The following is a 14,143-nucleotide window of genomic DNA, read 5'->3' as shown; positions in this document are numbered from 1 at the left end:
GGATCAGGTCTATAACTGGGGTCCTCTGACCCGAGCCCCAAGTTAAGATTTGGGAACCAAATGAGGATATGCAAATCTCTCATAAACTTCCTATGGTTGATATGTACACTATACCTTTCAGACTTAACACAACTAAAAACTTATCTGAAAATAAACACACGGACAACAAGAGTTGGATTTAAAATTAAAGGTCAAATTTATTTGACATTAAATTATTACAAATTAATTAATAATTAATATAATATTGATTTTGGGCTATCAAATTAGATAATTAGAAGTTGGCAATTGAAATTGATTGTGAGCTTAAAGTTAGTATGGTGGCGGACAACAAAGAACCCACAAAACACATGCAGTCCAAACACATCACCATTGGTGTTCAACTCTCCAGCAAAAAGCACGCCCGGACGGGCTATGTCATTTGGCCTATCATTGATCAAGGAGAGTGCACCCATCTAATTTGTATAACTAGTAGCACACTACCGTTCTTTCCGCCACAATACACCTAGCAAACAACACACTACAAACAGGGAGAAAGGGTGGGATTTCCTGAAACAGAGATTACTAGTCTTTGGATAACAGACCTAATATACCAGCAAGGCCAAACCCCCAAGGAACCCTATAGGCCTCCACTAATGACTGACACCAACATCATAATTCTCAAAGGTATACTGCTACCACAACCACTTGGTTTAAACTGGCTCAGCCAGATTGCACCTGTGTTACGCTGTCCTTCCCAGGGTAATCCCTGGTCCTATAGATACATCTAACACTACCATTCGTGGAATGCCATTTAGCTCTGCTGTCCCGAGAGGGTATTTCATTCGTCAACAACCTCTGAAGAGGTATGTGATACCATTGCCGATGTCCTAGCTGATGACCGATCTCCAGGAGGGGTACCCAATGTACAAAATCCTGAAGTGGTACTTGATGTCCAGACTCCAGGAGTGTCTAAAGCACTGACTTCAGAAGGGGTGCCTGATTTATTGGGTCCAGGAGGGGAGCCTGAAGTAGCTAACCCAGGAGGGGAGTCCGATGTACTGACCTCAGATGATGGGGATAATGTCCGGTTTCTTGAAGGGGTATCCAAGTCTACAGTTCCAGGAACAATATTGGATCTGTCAATCCCAGGAGGCGCATCTGATTCTGTGGCCTTAGAAAAGACATCTGACTCTGCAGTCCCAGAAAGGGCATTTGTCTTTGTGTCTTGTACTGTAACCCCTTGAGGGGGATCTAATTCCTTGTGAAGCAGTGGCGTAAGTTCATCCCAGATGCCTGGAGGCAAGTTATCATTTAGTGACCCCTATGCCCCATATTTACATAAGTGGGGTGAATATATTGTGGGTGATGGAGGAGGTGCCCCTTCAGTGCTGGAGCCTGGTGGCAGGTGCCTCCATTGTCTCCCATAGTTCTGCCCCTGTTGTGAAGTTTTGAAGCCCCAGAAGGGGCATCTGTCTTCGTGTCTAGTACTGTAATCCCTGGAGGTGGATCTGATTCTGTGTCAAGTCCTGAAACCCCAGAAGAGGCATCTGTCTTAATGTCCAGTACTGTAACCCCTGGAGAGGGATCTGATCCTGTGTCAAGTCCTGAAGCCCCAGAAGGGGCATCTGTCTACATGTCTAGTACTGTAACCCCTGGGGGTATCTCCCTGGAGGAGCATAGATTCTAGCTGTGATCCCATGAGGGTAGATCCTGCCAAGTTTCCTAAAAGGGAGGTACAAGCTGAGACCTCAGGAGGAGTAGATCCTGCCAAATTCCCTGAAGGGGAGATCCCAGTTGAGATCCCAGAAAAGGGAGTAGACACTGCCAAGTTCCCTGAAGGGGAGATTCAAGCTGAGACCCCAGGAGGGGTAGATCCTACTGAGTTCCCTGAAGGGGAGATTCAAGCTGAGACCACAGGAGGGGGAGATCCTGCTGAGTCTCCTGTAGGAGTAATTCCAGTCAAAACCCCAAGAGGGGTGGTTCATCCCTTGTCTCCAAAACAGACTGCTGAATGTCCAGCTTCTGAAAAGACTTCTAAACATTTAATTTCTGAAAAAACTTCTAACTTGTCAGTCCTGGGAGGGGCAATGCACCCTGTAAAGTCTGGAAAGAAATACCAACCAGTTATTTATGCAGGGAATTCACAGAATCCTCCTAAAGACTTTCAATCTATTGTTCCGGACCAAGACCCTGACCTAGTAATTTTTTATGGAAAATTACAAAAATACCAGGATCTGATGCTTCAGTGTCTAGAAGTAGCTCCATTTCTTACTCCAGCTGAGAACATAAGATGCTTGACTATGTCCTTCAGAGGGGAGGCTTTGCAATGGGTTAACCCACTTTTTTTGTCCAATTATCCTATTCTCCAAGATTTACAGGCCTTTAAAAATGCCATTATTAGAAGATTTGGTGGTCCTGACATAATCCTGTCTGGCTCTTCTGGAAATTCTCTCTTGTTGGCCAAAGAACCGCCTATCACTGAGCTCAGAAAATCTTTGATAAACCAATGCACCAACAAACAGAGTCAAGCTCGTGAGAGCCAGGCTTCTGAGAACTTTCAGTCTCGGGTTGATCACAGCACAGTATTATCTTCTTCGGGGTCTCCAGCCAGGAAGTTAACTGTTGGTTTTGCATCATTGTCCTCATCTTGCAGGGGAGTTTTGAACAAGTCTGATCTGATGTGTCCGGTGCCCGTTTGGGCCATTGGACATTTTGCCTGTGCCCAATCTAATCGTGTTTCTTTTATGGTACCATCTGTCTCTGAGAAGAACACCATAATCCTTCCTTTGGATGTGGATTCTAACTCTGATTACAACTCTGAAGCCGAAGAAACTCCTTTGATTGAGGGTACCATCAGTTCTGACAAAATTTTTTAATTTACTTTGGTTAGACCTCAGCAATCTCGCAGAAAGAAGAAATTTTGACATAAATCTTGAGTCTGCTTTGTACATCTGTTTTATTGTTTTCAGTTCCCCTTAGTCCTGTTGGGGTGTCCGGAGTCCACCCTCAAGGGGTGGTACTGTTAGGATCCACAATATCAGATCATCTTGGTGAGAGGTCCCAGCTATAGTTGTCACTGGGATACTGCATCTTGTCCTGATCCATGTTCTGGCTGTCGCATGCAGCCTTATTCCTGTCTTGTCTGTATACAGCTTTAGCTATTTGTCTGTGTGCACAGCTCAAGTGCAAACTAGCTGTCATTAGGAAGGGCTCTCTGCAGGAAATGCCTCTAATTGGATCCTCCTTGCGTTCAGTGTCTGTGATCTCCCTGCAAGTTACATCTAAGCAGTGGCTTCCGCTTCCCAGCATGTGTGTGATTTACATGCACGTGACAACAGAGAAGCACCTGCCACACCTCATTGTCTGTGTGGATTCCCAGCATGTACAATAACACAGTCTCAGCTGCTTTTCAGTATTGTGAACTTTTGTTTATTCATTCAAGCACTCTCAGCAGCCTCTCTGTGTCTGTGTGGCCAATCAGCTAATAACACCCAGCTGTCTGCACTACTATTCAGTGCTATGTGCGCTATCTCCAATTTACATCTGCTCAATTTCAGTTGCAATTCCTTGTCTGTATATTCAAGCAAACAATAACTTTTACAGCAATTCCTGATATCACTCAGTGCATACCAGCTATTCAGGCTGCAACTAGTCAAGTGCATCCCAGTCCTCAAGACTGTAACTAGCCAAGTACATTTCAACTAGGAGCCATCTTGTCCTCACAATTCATTGTCAATCGACTCATTTATCAATTGACTCTTTAAGTATCTATTGTCAATTGACTCTTGATCAATCCATTCACTGTACACTCCTTAGCTTCATGTTCCTGGTACTGTATGATTCCATTGTGAATCTTCTCTGAGATTCATAACAGTGGCAACACACCTGCGGCCAAATTGGACATGGAGCTCTGGTCCACTGGCCAGATTTACCTTAACCCATATGTCTATAGGCACAACTACAGTTTTACCTATCATAATTATTTTTATGCTCTTCAGCAGCCTTATTAAATATAAAGGATAATGAAAGCACTGTTAATCATGTAACTAAAATTTTAATTTGTTTATCTGGCAATGTTGTTGAGTTAAAAAAAATTAGAATCAATTAAACATGTTTCTCATTTAAACCTCCTAATTGGGAATTATTTTCACAATTATTTACTATACACAAACTTTCCGATGTTGGACAGATTAGAAGTAATTTACAGCTGGTTGAAGCAGCATCAGACAAGTGTTAGTGTTAAAGGCGATATAGCTTTAGGCCTTCCCTCTTTTCACTAATTATCTGAATTATGATGAAACAACAACACCAGATGTCTATAACAGCTTCTCATTTCATGATAATAATTGAGGAATTTATAGTGAGAATATTTACAAGCTTTCTAGGGGAATATCTGATTTCATGCTACTCTATCACAGGGAATCCCATGAATTTGCAGGCAAAGATGGCAGCATCTTTGGGGGGGGGGAAATTTTTGCACTGATCAATTGAAGAAGGTGCATGAATTAGGGGCATGAATTTTAGGCATGTAAATTGTCTACTTTTCCACCAACAAGCAAAAATTACTTTTAGCTTTGTGGGACAATATTTAAATGAGACAAAGGTATAGAGGGTTCATTTGCATATGCCCAATACTTAAAAGGGCAATGCTTTTACTAGTTAGACATGGCTAGTAAAAGCATTTGCACTTTTAAAAATCATGCATCAACCTGATGAGAAGTGCCAAGTTTTAAAACCTGATGCTTCATAAAAGCAGTTGTATCTCTATGGTGGTGGTGACACCAAAATGCCGACTCTCCTCAGTGATAGAAGCCGGGTGCTGCAGTGTGACATTCTCCTTCAGCACTTGGTCACCATCACAGAGGAGGATACAACAGTGCAGGCACTAGCCCCCAGGGGCAGCCCCTGAAGTGATGTTGTTTGGATTCCTTTGCGATGCTACAACCCTTTTATGTTAGGTCACGCCTCTTTTTGGTCTCATGCAGCTCCTCCACAAGGGGGGATATGGAGTGAGCACCGGGTGTCTCCAGACCCGGTTGACGCCTCTGTTCTAAAGCATTTATAGACCAGCTTTGACCAATAAATAAAAAGCTTCAGACATTCCCTATGTCCCTTTATTCTCCTCAACTGTTTAAGACATAAATGAAGATATACTGTAAATTAAGCTACACTTAGCATATTTCCTTATTAATAAAGAGGGTTTCTAAAGTGTCAGCAGCTTAGTCTTTAAAATTACTTTTCCATCATGTATACTTTTAGGTGCATCAGCCAACTGGTGGGGAGGTACTAAGGGCAGTGAAATAGGTATGCACCTTGAAGTGCACATAAATATATATATATAAATATATATATATGTATATATAAATATACATATATATATATATATATATATATATGCTCCAATTGGGCCGGCACTAACCACCTTAGTCTTAGTGGCTCCGATGCCCTCTGGAACAATTAATTGGTATGTGCAGCACAAACAAGCAGCGGCACTTGGAGACATTTTTCAGTATCAAATAAGTGTATTTATACAAAATACCCCAGATAGTGACATAACGGGAAGCAGACGGCGCCGTGACGTCACTATCCGGAGACACGATGGTAGTCAGAACTCCCCGAACCCCCGGCACTTCCTACACATGGCGAGCTTCGTCGCCCTTCTAAAGGTTAGTTTGTTTACCTCACTTATTTCACGCCCTGACAAAGGGACTAGAGTGTCCCAAAACTTTGGTTTTGTGGGAATACAGTTATTTGATACTGAAAAAAGTCTCTGAGTGCCACTGCTTGTTTGTGCTCCACATATACTGTGTATATATATATATATATATATATATATATATACACAACGAATAATGGCGGCACTCCACGACTGGTATTCAAAAGACCATAAGCATTTTAATTCAGAAATCCAACGTTTTGGGCATCAGCCCTTCGTCTGGGATACAAATAACTAACATACAGAAACACATTAAATACACGCATAATTAAAAATTACCTTCATCAGGTGAGCCGGGACCTCAGCGTCCACCTCCATCAGTCACAACTAACCCACGTCAAGCAGCCGCGGTTGCGGAGAGAGTGACGTCATCAGGCTGCGTCCGCGACATCACCGGGTCACATGATTCACCCACATAACCATGGCAACAAAACTGTTGTCGGAAAATACATAATATTGAATAGGATTGTCAATTCATAAAACACAGTTTAACATAAGGCATCGAGTTGTATACCACAAAGCACTAACTGAATCCCACAATCATGGTCACCTCTTAAAATACATCAAAATAGTTATGTATACACAAAATATAACTACAGTGAAACCATCGAATATCAAGGGCATAAATCATAAACAGTATAGAATTAATCAGGCATATAAAACAAACAATTACCTCCCACACAATACATATAAGAATATATAAACCCCGATCATGTCTGTTAGATCCACAAATATATAGTAATGAGAGCATAATTATAAAGAGGTGTCTACAAAAAGCATTGCAGACCTAAAGACTCATTAAGTCCTTTAGGGGCCATCGTACCAAGTTTATAAATCCATCGGCATTCTGCCTGCAACAACCTTTGAGGTCTGTTGCCCCCCCTAATACTGGGTGGGATATGATCTATAATCTTAAATCTTAGGTCAGCTACTGTATGTTTAAGGGCTATCCAGTGTTAGATCCACAAATATGTAGTAAATGAGAGCATAATTATAAAGAGGTGTCTACAAAAACCTCAACACTTTCTCTCTTTGAAGAATGGTTACCATTGATGTTTGGGGTGTATCACATGTAGAGCAGTGATTTTGGGAGACACGTTTAATCACCCACACACAGGCAAGAAATTTTGTATTAGATTCCCTGTTACTTGTAGCACGATGTTTGTAGTCTACTTACTGTTTTGCCCATGTGGACTTAATTATGTGGGCAAAACAGAACGTCAAATTAAAGAGCGCATGGCCCTACATCGTTCGGCCATCCGTTTAGGGATTAATGCTGGCTTCAGTGACCAACCTGTAGCCAGGCACTGGATAGCCCTTAAACATACAGTAGCTGACCTAAGATTTAAGATTATAGATCATATCCCACCCAGTATTAGGGGGGGCAACAGACCTCAAAGGTTGTTGCAGGCAGAATGCCGATGGATTTATAAACTTGGTACGATGGCCCCTAAAGGACTTAATGAGTTTTTAGGTCTGCAATGCTTTTTGTAGACACCTCTTTATAATTATGCTCTCATTACTATATATTTGTGGATCTAACAGACATGATCGGGGTTTATATATTCTTATATGTATTGTGTGGGAGGTAATTGTTTGTTTTATATGCCTGATTAATTCTATACTGTTTATGATTTATGCCCTTGATATTCAATGGTTTCACTGTAGTTATATTTTGTGTATACATAACTATTTTGATGTATATTAAGAGGTGACCATGATTGTGGGATTCAGTTAGTGCTTTGTGGTATACAACTCGATGCCTTATGTTAAACTGTGTTTTATGAATTGACAATCCTATTCAATATTATGTATTTTCCGACAACAGTTTTGTTGCCATGGTTATGTGGGTGAATCATGTGACCCGGTGATGTCGCGGACGCAGCCTGATGACATCACTCTATCCGCGACCGTGGCTGCTTGATGCGGGTTAGTTGTGACTGATGGAGGTGGACGCTGAGGTCCCGGCTCACCTGATGAAGGTAATTTTTAATTATGTGTGTATTTAATGTGTTTCTGTATGTTAGTTATTTGTATCCCAGACGAAGGGCTGATGCCTGAAACGTTGGATTTCTGAATTAAAATGGTTATGGTCTTTTGAATACCAGTTGTGGAGTGCTGCCATTATTCGTTGTGTATATCGGACCTGGTGGTCCATGGAGGGCAACCACGCCATTCAACGCACTATACTCAGCGTGTGCCGGAATTTAGTTACTTTATATGGAAGGTATATTGTACAGTGTCTGTGTACTTTACCTATTCAAGGCACCGCATCTCTTTTGATTGGGATTATCTGTCATCACCCACTTTGATATTTGTTTATTCTTGGAGACTATTGGATTGTGTGTCGAGTTTTGGACTGGACATTTTTCTCTTAGCTTTGTCACACAGTTGGCAACTTTCTTATTTGACATGTCTTCAGCGGAATTAAACATGGATACTGATGCATTATTTTTCCAAATTGACCCTACACATAGCTTTAGCTACTCAGAAGCGGAGGCTGATGCTATTTTGTGTAGAGACCAGTTTATTGACATCAATTTTGAAACTCCTAGTGAGGATCTATTCAAAGAATGGTTCAGATTGAAAAAAAGAGAATTGGATTTCCAATACCATGCGATCACTTTGTCAGATTACTATAAAACTAAACAGATCCCTCACGGGTTTAGAATCTGCAATATGTCAACTATAGGCAGATACAGTGTGCCGTTCTGCCGTAAGAGGGTTGGTATTCTGACAAATGGCTCATTGGATCTCATCCTCCTCGTTATAGAAGAATCCTCTAAAGAGCTGGGTGATACTTAGGAGAAATTAAAGAAATTTGAGGATGAACATAAAACTACTCTTGTGCAGGACACTGCGAATGGTTGGTTAGATAAATTACAGCAACAAGTTGACCAATACAAGACTGATCTTATTAAGTATAAACGTGATAAACTTATGAAGGTGCAGTTGGATTACCAGCAACAGCGGGTCTATTCCTGGTTAAATAATTCTACTAGAGGAAATCAACCATTTTGCAAGTTTTATAAATCTAGACGTGTACCTTTTCAGCATGGAGCATCGTCATCATCCATGAATGAGACTGATAGCTTACCCATGGCATCAACATCAATGAAGTCTTACCCTTTAGGGTTTGTTACTCGGGCAGCTATCAACAGCCCAGGCAGTGACCTACCTGACGGGGTGGGCAAAGCACGAGGAAAAACCGCCATCCGGAGACCACCACGGAGATGATGAGTACCATTTTCAATTTGTCATCAACGACTTTAACTTCCTCTGAACATCGATTATTGGCTAAGGGCCTATCCTATATTCCAACAGGAAAAAACAATGATTTTCAGTGGAAAGTTGACACTTTCAAATTAAATCGTAAATTGCATCTTCAAGATTTTTTTGGTAAACAGTCATGTTCAGTTGATTCAGAAGTGGAGTCGATACCGGAATTTTTGAATAAATTTAAAACTAAGTCGAGATTTGATCCTGCTACCACTAACTCTTCTATTAGAACTTTATCTAGGATGGTGGATCAATGTGTTGAACAATTACCCCCTAATTTAAATTATGCTAATAACTTGACTCATGATAAATTATGCTAATAACTTGACTCATGATGAATATGGTGCATTGTTGAGATTGGTAAAAATATCCATAGCACGGATAAGGGAGGTGCAGTAGTGCTACAGGATCTAGATGTTTATGACAGGGAATGCCTGCGTCAGTTGTCCATGGTTGATACCTATGAGCAGCTGCCGAGGGATCCCACTGTCATTTATAAAAGGGAACTAGATTCTATTTTGTCAATGGCTGTATCTGAAGGTACCATTTCCAGTAAATTGTGTTCTACATTGTCAATTGATTATCCCTTGGTGTCTTTATTCTACACCTTGCCCAAGGTGCATAAAACTTTGGTGAATCCCCCTGGCCGGCCTATCATCTCGGCCAGGGGCACACTATATCAACCGATTTCAGTAATGTTGGATGGATTTCTTACCATATGTGTCCAGAATACCCCTTCATATCTTAGAGACACTACTGCTTTGTTAGTCAAACTGAATGATCTGGGTACGGTACCAGTGAATACTTTGCTTTGTAGTGTGGATGTCACTGCTTTGTATACCTGTATACCACATCAACAGGGTCTCTTAGCAGTTGAACAACTCATTAGTGACAATCCGCTGTATACAGGTCCACCGTTTAATCTTTTTCTGAGATTACTTGAATTAGTCCTAACTAGGAATTATTTCTTATCTTATCTACAAAACGCGGTTGTGCGATGGGGTACAATGTGGCCCCATCGTAAGCCAACGCTTACATGTATATGATAGAACAACAACTATTTAGTCGGGTCTCAGATATTTCCAGCAAGCTATTGTTATATTGTAGATTTATAGATGATCTATTGATTCTATGGTCTGGGTCAAAGGAGGAACTGCAGGATCTTCTTGAATCTCATAATTGTTCGGGCCATGAGGTACAATTGACCTACACTATCGATAGTGAGTTGGTTAATATTTTTGGATGTTAGTATCTCTTTGAATAATGGGGTATTAAGTACAGATTTGTACATTAAAGAGACAGATAGGAATACGATTTTAAGACATGACAGCTTCCATCCATTACCATTGCGCCGAGGGTTGCAATACTCTCAGATGTTGAGGGTTAGGCGGATCACCAGTGACCTGGCCCAATTAGAATATCAGTTGAATGCAATGATTAATAAATTTGAGGCTCGTCATTATAAAAGAAGGGATTTAATCAAGATAAAACAGAGAGTACTTGATGTGCCTAGGGAAATGACGCTTAAGGCTAATTGTGTAAATAAGAGCTCTAGATCTGTTATACCATGGGTTAATCGCTTTAACACCAGAAGCTCAGAAACTGTTGGCATTATAAAAGATCTTTGGCCGGTAGTTAGCACGGATGATGATCTGCCTATCTTGAAAGATTCTAGAATAATGCCTTGCTTTACTAGAGGTCGGAATTTAAAAGATCGTCTGGTGAAGTTAGATGTAGCTAAGATTAAGAAAAAACCTCAACACTTTCTCTCTTTGAAGAATGGTTACCATCGATGTTTGGGGTGTATCACAGTGATTTTGGGAGACACGTTTAATCACCCACACATTGTATTAGATTCCCTGTTACTTGTAGCACGATGTTTGTAGTCTACTTACTGTTTTGCCCATGTGGACTTAATTATGTGGGCAAAACAGAACATCAAATTAAAGAGCTCATGGCCCTACATCGTTCGGCCATCCATTTAGGGATTAATGCTGGCTTTAGTGACCAACCTGTAGCCAGGCACTGGATAGCCCCTAAACATACAGTAGCTGACCTAAGATTTAAGATTATAGATCATATCCCACCCAGTATTAGGGGGGGCAACAGACCTCAAAGGTTGTTGCAGGCAGAATGCCGATGGATTTATAAACTTGGTACGATGGCCCCTAAAGGACTTAATGAGTTTTTAGGTCTGCAATGCTTTTTGTAGACACCTCTTTATAATTATGCTCTCATTACTATATATTTGTGGATCTAACAGACATGATCGGGGTTTATATATTCTTCTATGTATTGTGTGGGAGGTAATTGTTTGTTTTATATGCCTGATTAATTCTATACTGTTTATGATTTATGCCCTTGATATTCGATGGTTTCACTGTAGTTATATTTTGTGTATACATAACTATTTTGATGTATTTTAAGAGGTGACCATGATTGTGGGATTCAGTTAGTGCTTTGTGGTATACACCTTGATGCCTTATGTTAAACTGTGTTATATGAATTGACAATCCTATTCAATATTATGTATTTTCCGACAATAGTTTTGTTGCCATGGTTATGTGGGTGAATCATGTGACACGGTGATGTTGCGGATGCAGCCTGATGACATCACTCTATCCGCGACCGCGGCTGCTGGACGCGGGTTGGTTGTGACTGATGGAGGTGGACGCTGAGGTCCCGGCTCACCTGATGAAGGTAATTTTTAATTATGTGTGTATTTAATGTGTTTCTGAATGTTAGTTATTTGTATCCAAGACAAAGGGCTGATGCCCAAAACGTTGGATTTCTGAATTAAAATGCTTATGGTCTTTTGAATACCAGTTGTGGAGTGCCGCCATTATTCGTTGTATATATCAGACCCAGTGGTCCATGGAGGGCAACCACGCCATTCAACGCACTATTCTCAGCGAGTGCCGGAATTGAGTTACTTTATATATATATAAAAACGGTACTTCCACTTATCCTTTTACTCCTGCGCATGCGTAGTGCCTCCTGGCGGCGGCCATCTTTATGGATCCTATTCACCTCAGGATATCTTGTAACCGCGGCCATCTTTCTGGATACTTCTTAACCAGCAGCCATATTTAAAACTCCGGCACTCCTATTTTAACCCGTGCAACTCTGGGCAAAACCTTAGGGAATGAATATTCAATTAATTCCAGCTATAGAAGAAGGGGGAAGGATTAGAATATTTAATAAAAAATCCTAATAATGGAGAGACCTATATTGTCTTTCATCTATATAAACCCATAAGGAACATAAATTTACATAGCTGATCAAAACCTTGATATAACTAGTCACAACTACTCAGAAAAGCATGTATGTATGCCTATATATAAACATAAATCAGGATAATCCACAATTATAAAGCTAATTGTTCCAAAAGAATATTTCCAACATATTATACTAAAAGAAAAGAAAAAGGAAAAAAGAAGAAAACAGGGTGGGAGGATGTTCTTGAAAAACCACATGGTTTCTGAGAAGGGGATAGTAATTAAAGCAAGTATCCTAAATCCACAAAACCTAACAGTGTATTTTATAATAAATATGAATAAAAATATATCTATTAAAAAATTTTTTATAAAAAATCTTTTATAATTTTTTTTTAGCACATATATGTATATAAATTTCTTCAGAAAAAGAATCAGGGGAAACTTTAAAAAATCAATAAAAAATTGATAAAATATTCATTTCTTCACTCAAAAAATTTTTTCACTCAAAAATTTATAATCCAGGCTTCAAAGTAGAATGGCTGTTCTTATTGAAAAGTCTCGATTCCAACATTATTTGATCTTAGGAGATGCTTATTATTGAGAAGTCTCTGTTCCAACATAGTTGGTCTTGATCTTGGGAAATGCTTCTTATTTCATATCCTTCTTCCGATTTTTTACTCCAATTTTACCATGCGATTCCAGGGATTATGCTTAACTGTACACTTTGCTTACAACTACAGTACCCGGTATTCCCTGGAGGTCCCCCATCCAAGTACTGACCGGGCCCATTTCAACTTAACTTCCAAGAGCAAACGAGATTGGGTGTTTGAAAAATGGTTTGACTGTAGGAAATAGCTTCTACAGTAGCATATCCCATATCACATGGACATTAAGTCGGAGTCATCAGTCTTCTTATATAAAAGGTGCAATTTCATAATTATCATTGAATCCGAGTGGTGCCAGTGTTCTTAACTCAAAAATCCAATACATCTCCCTTTTAGATAACTTTTTTGCTAGATCTCCTCCTCTCTCTCCCAAGAGCACCTGTTCAAAGGGTTTAAAAGTAAGGTCCTCTGGATTAGAGTTGTGATGAAGAAGAAAATATTTCGACACAGCATGACCCTCCAGTTTATTCCGGATATTCCTTATATGTTCTTGAATGCATAGTTTAAGGGTTCTTTTCGTCTTCCCAATGAATTTTGTGCCACAAGTGCACTCCAAAAGATAAATGATAGAGGTAGAGTTACAATTCATATGTTGTTTTATTATATATTCCTTAGAGTTATCTGAATTCATAAAAGATCTCCTTTGTGGATGAAGATATCTGCATATATTGCACCTCCCACATTAATAACTACCTGTACACTTTGGTAGCATATTATTATTATTTAATGTGATATCCTGTATCATACTTGGGGCTAAAGAATCCTTAATACTCCTGGCCATCCTAAATACCACCGGGGGTTTTGGAGGGAGAAAATCTTTAAGGATGGGGTCCATTAATAAAATATGCCAGTGTTTATTTAAAGTACTCCTGATTGTCTTCTCCTGATCATTAAACGTAGTAACAAAAGGAATGAATTTATTATCTTGTATATTTCTTTCTTTGTAAGTCAATAATTCTGATCTTTCCTTTTGATTAGTCTTCCTTGCAGCTTCCATCAAAAATTCTTTTGGATAGTCCTTCTCAATGAACCTGTCTGCATATAGCCTTACTTGTTCTTCTTTGCTGTAACTGAATCACTGCAATTTCGCTTAATCCTAGAAAACTGAGAATGGGGTATATTATCTTTCCATTTCTTCAGATGTCCGCTATTATAATGGAGATAACTGTTTGTGTTAACCTTCTTTATAAAATTCTTAGTCACAACTCTGTTTTCTTCATGCATAAGAATTAGGTCAAGAAATTCAATAGAGTGTTCACTGATGTTAAATGTGAACTTCAGATTCA

The 14,143-nt window shown here is 39.8% G+C and overlaps 1 pseudogene; it reads right to left on the bottom strand.

Moving 5' to 3' along the window:
- Window positions 1–12,923: 12,923 nt before the first annotated feature.
- LOC148542158 (5S ribosomal RNA) lies at window positions 12,924–13,042 on the bottom strand (annotated as a pseudogene).
- Between the last annotated feature and the right edge of the window lie 1,101 nt (window positions 13,043–14,143).

Source organism: Taudactylus pleione, unplaced genomic scaffold, assembly GCF_031769625.1.
Source record: "Taudactylus pleione unplaced genomic scaffold, aTauple2 ptg000015l, whole genome shotgun sequence".
Taxonomy (NCBI): domain Eukaryota; kingdom Metazoa; phylum Chordata; class Amphibia; order Anura; family Myobatrachidae; genus Taudactylus; species Taudactylus pleione.
Note: the sequence above shows the minus strand (reverse complement) of the source record. Positions and strands in the feature narration are given on the sequence as shown.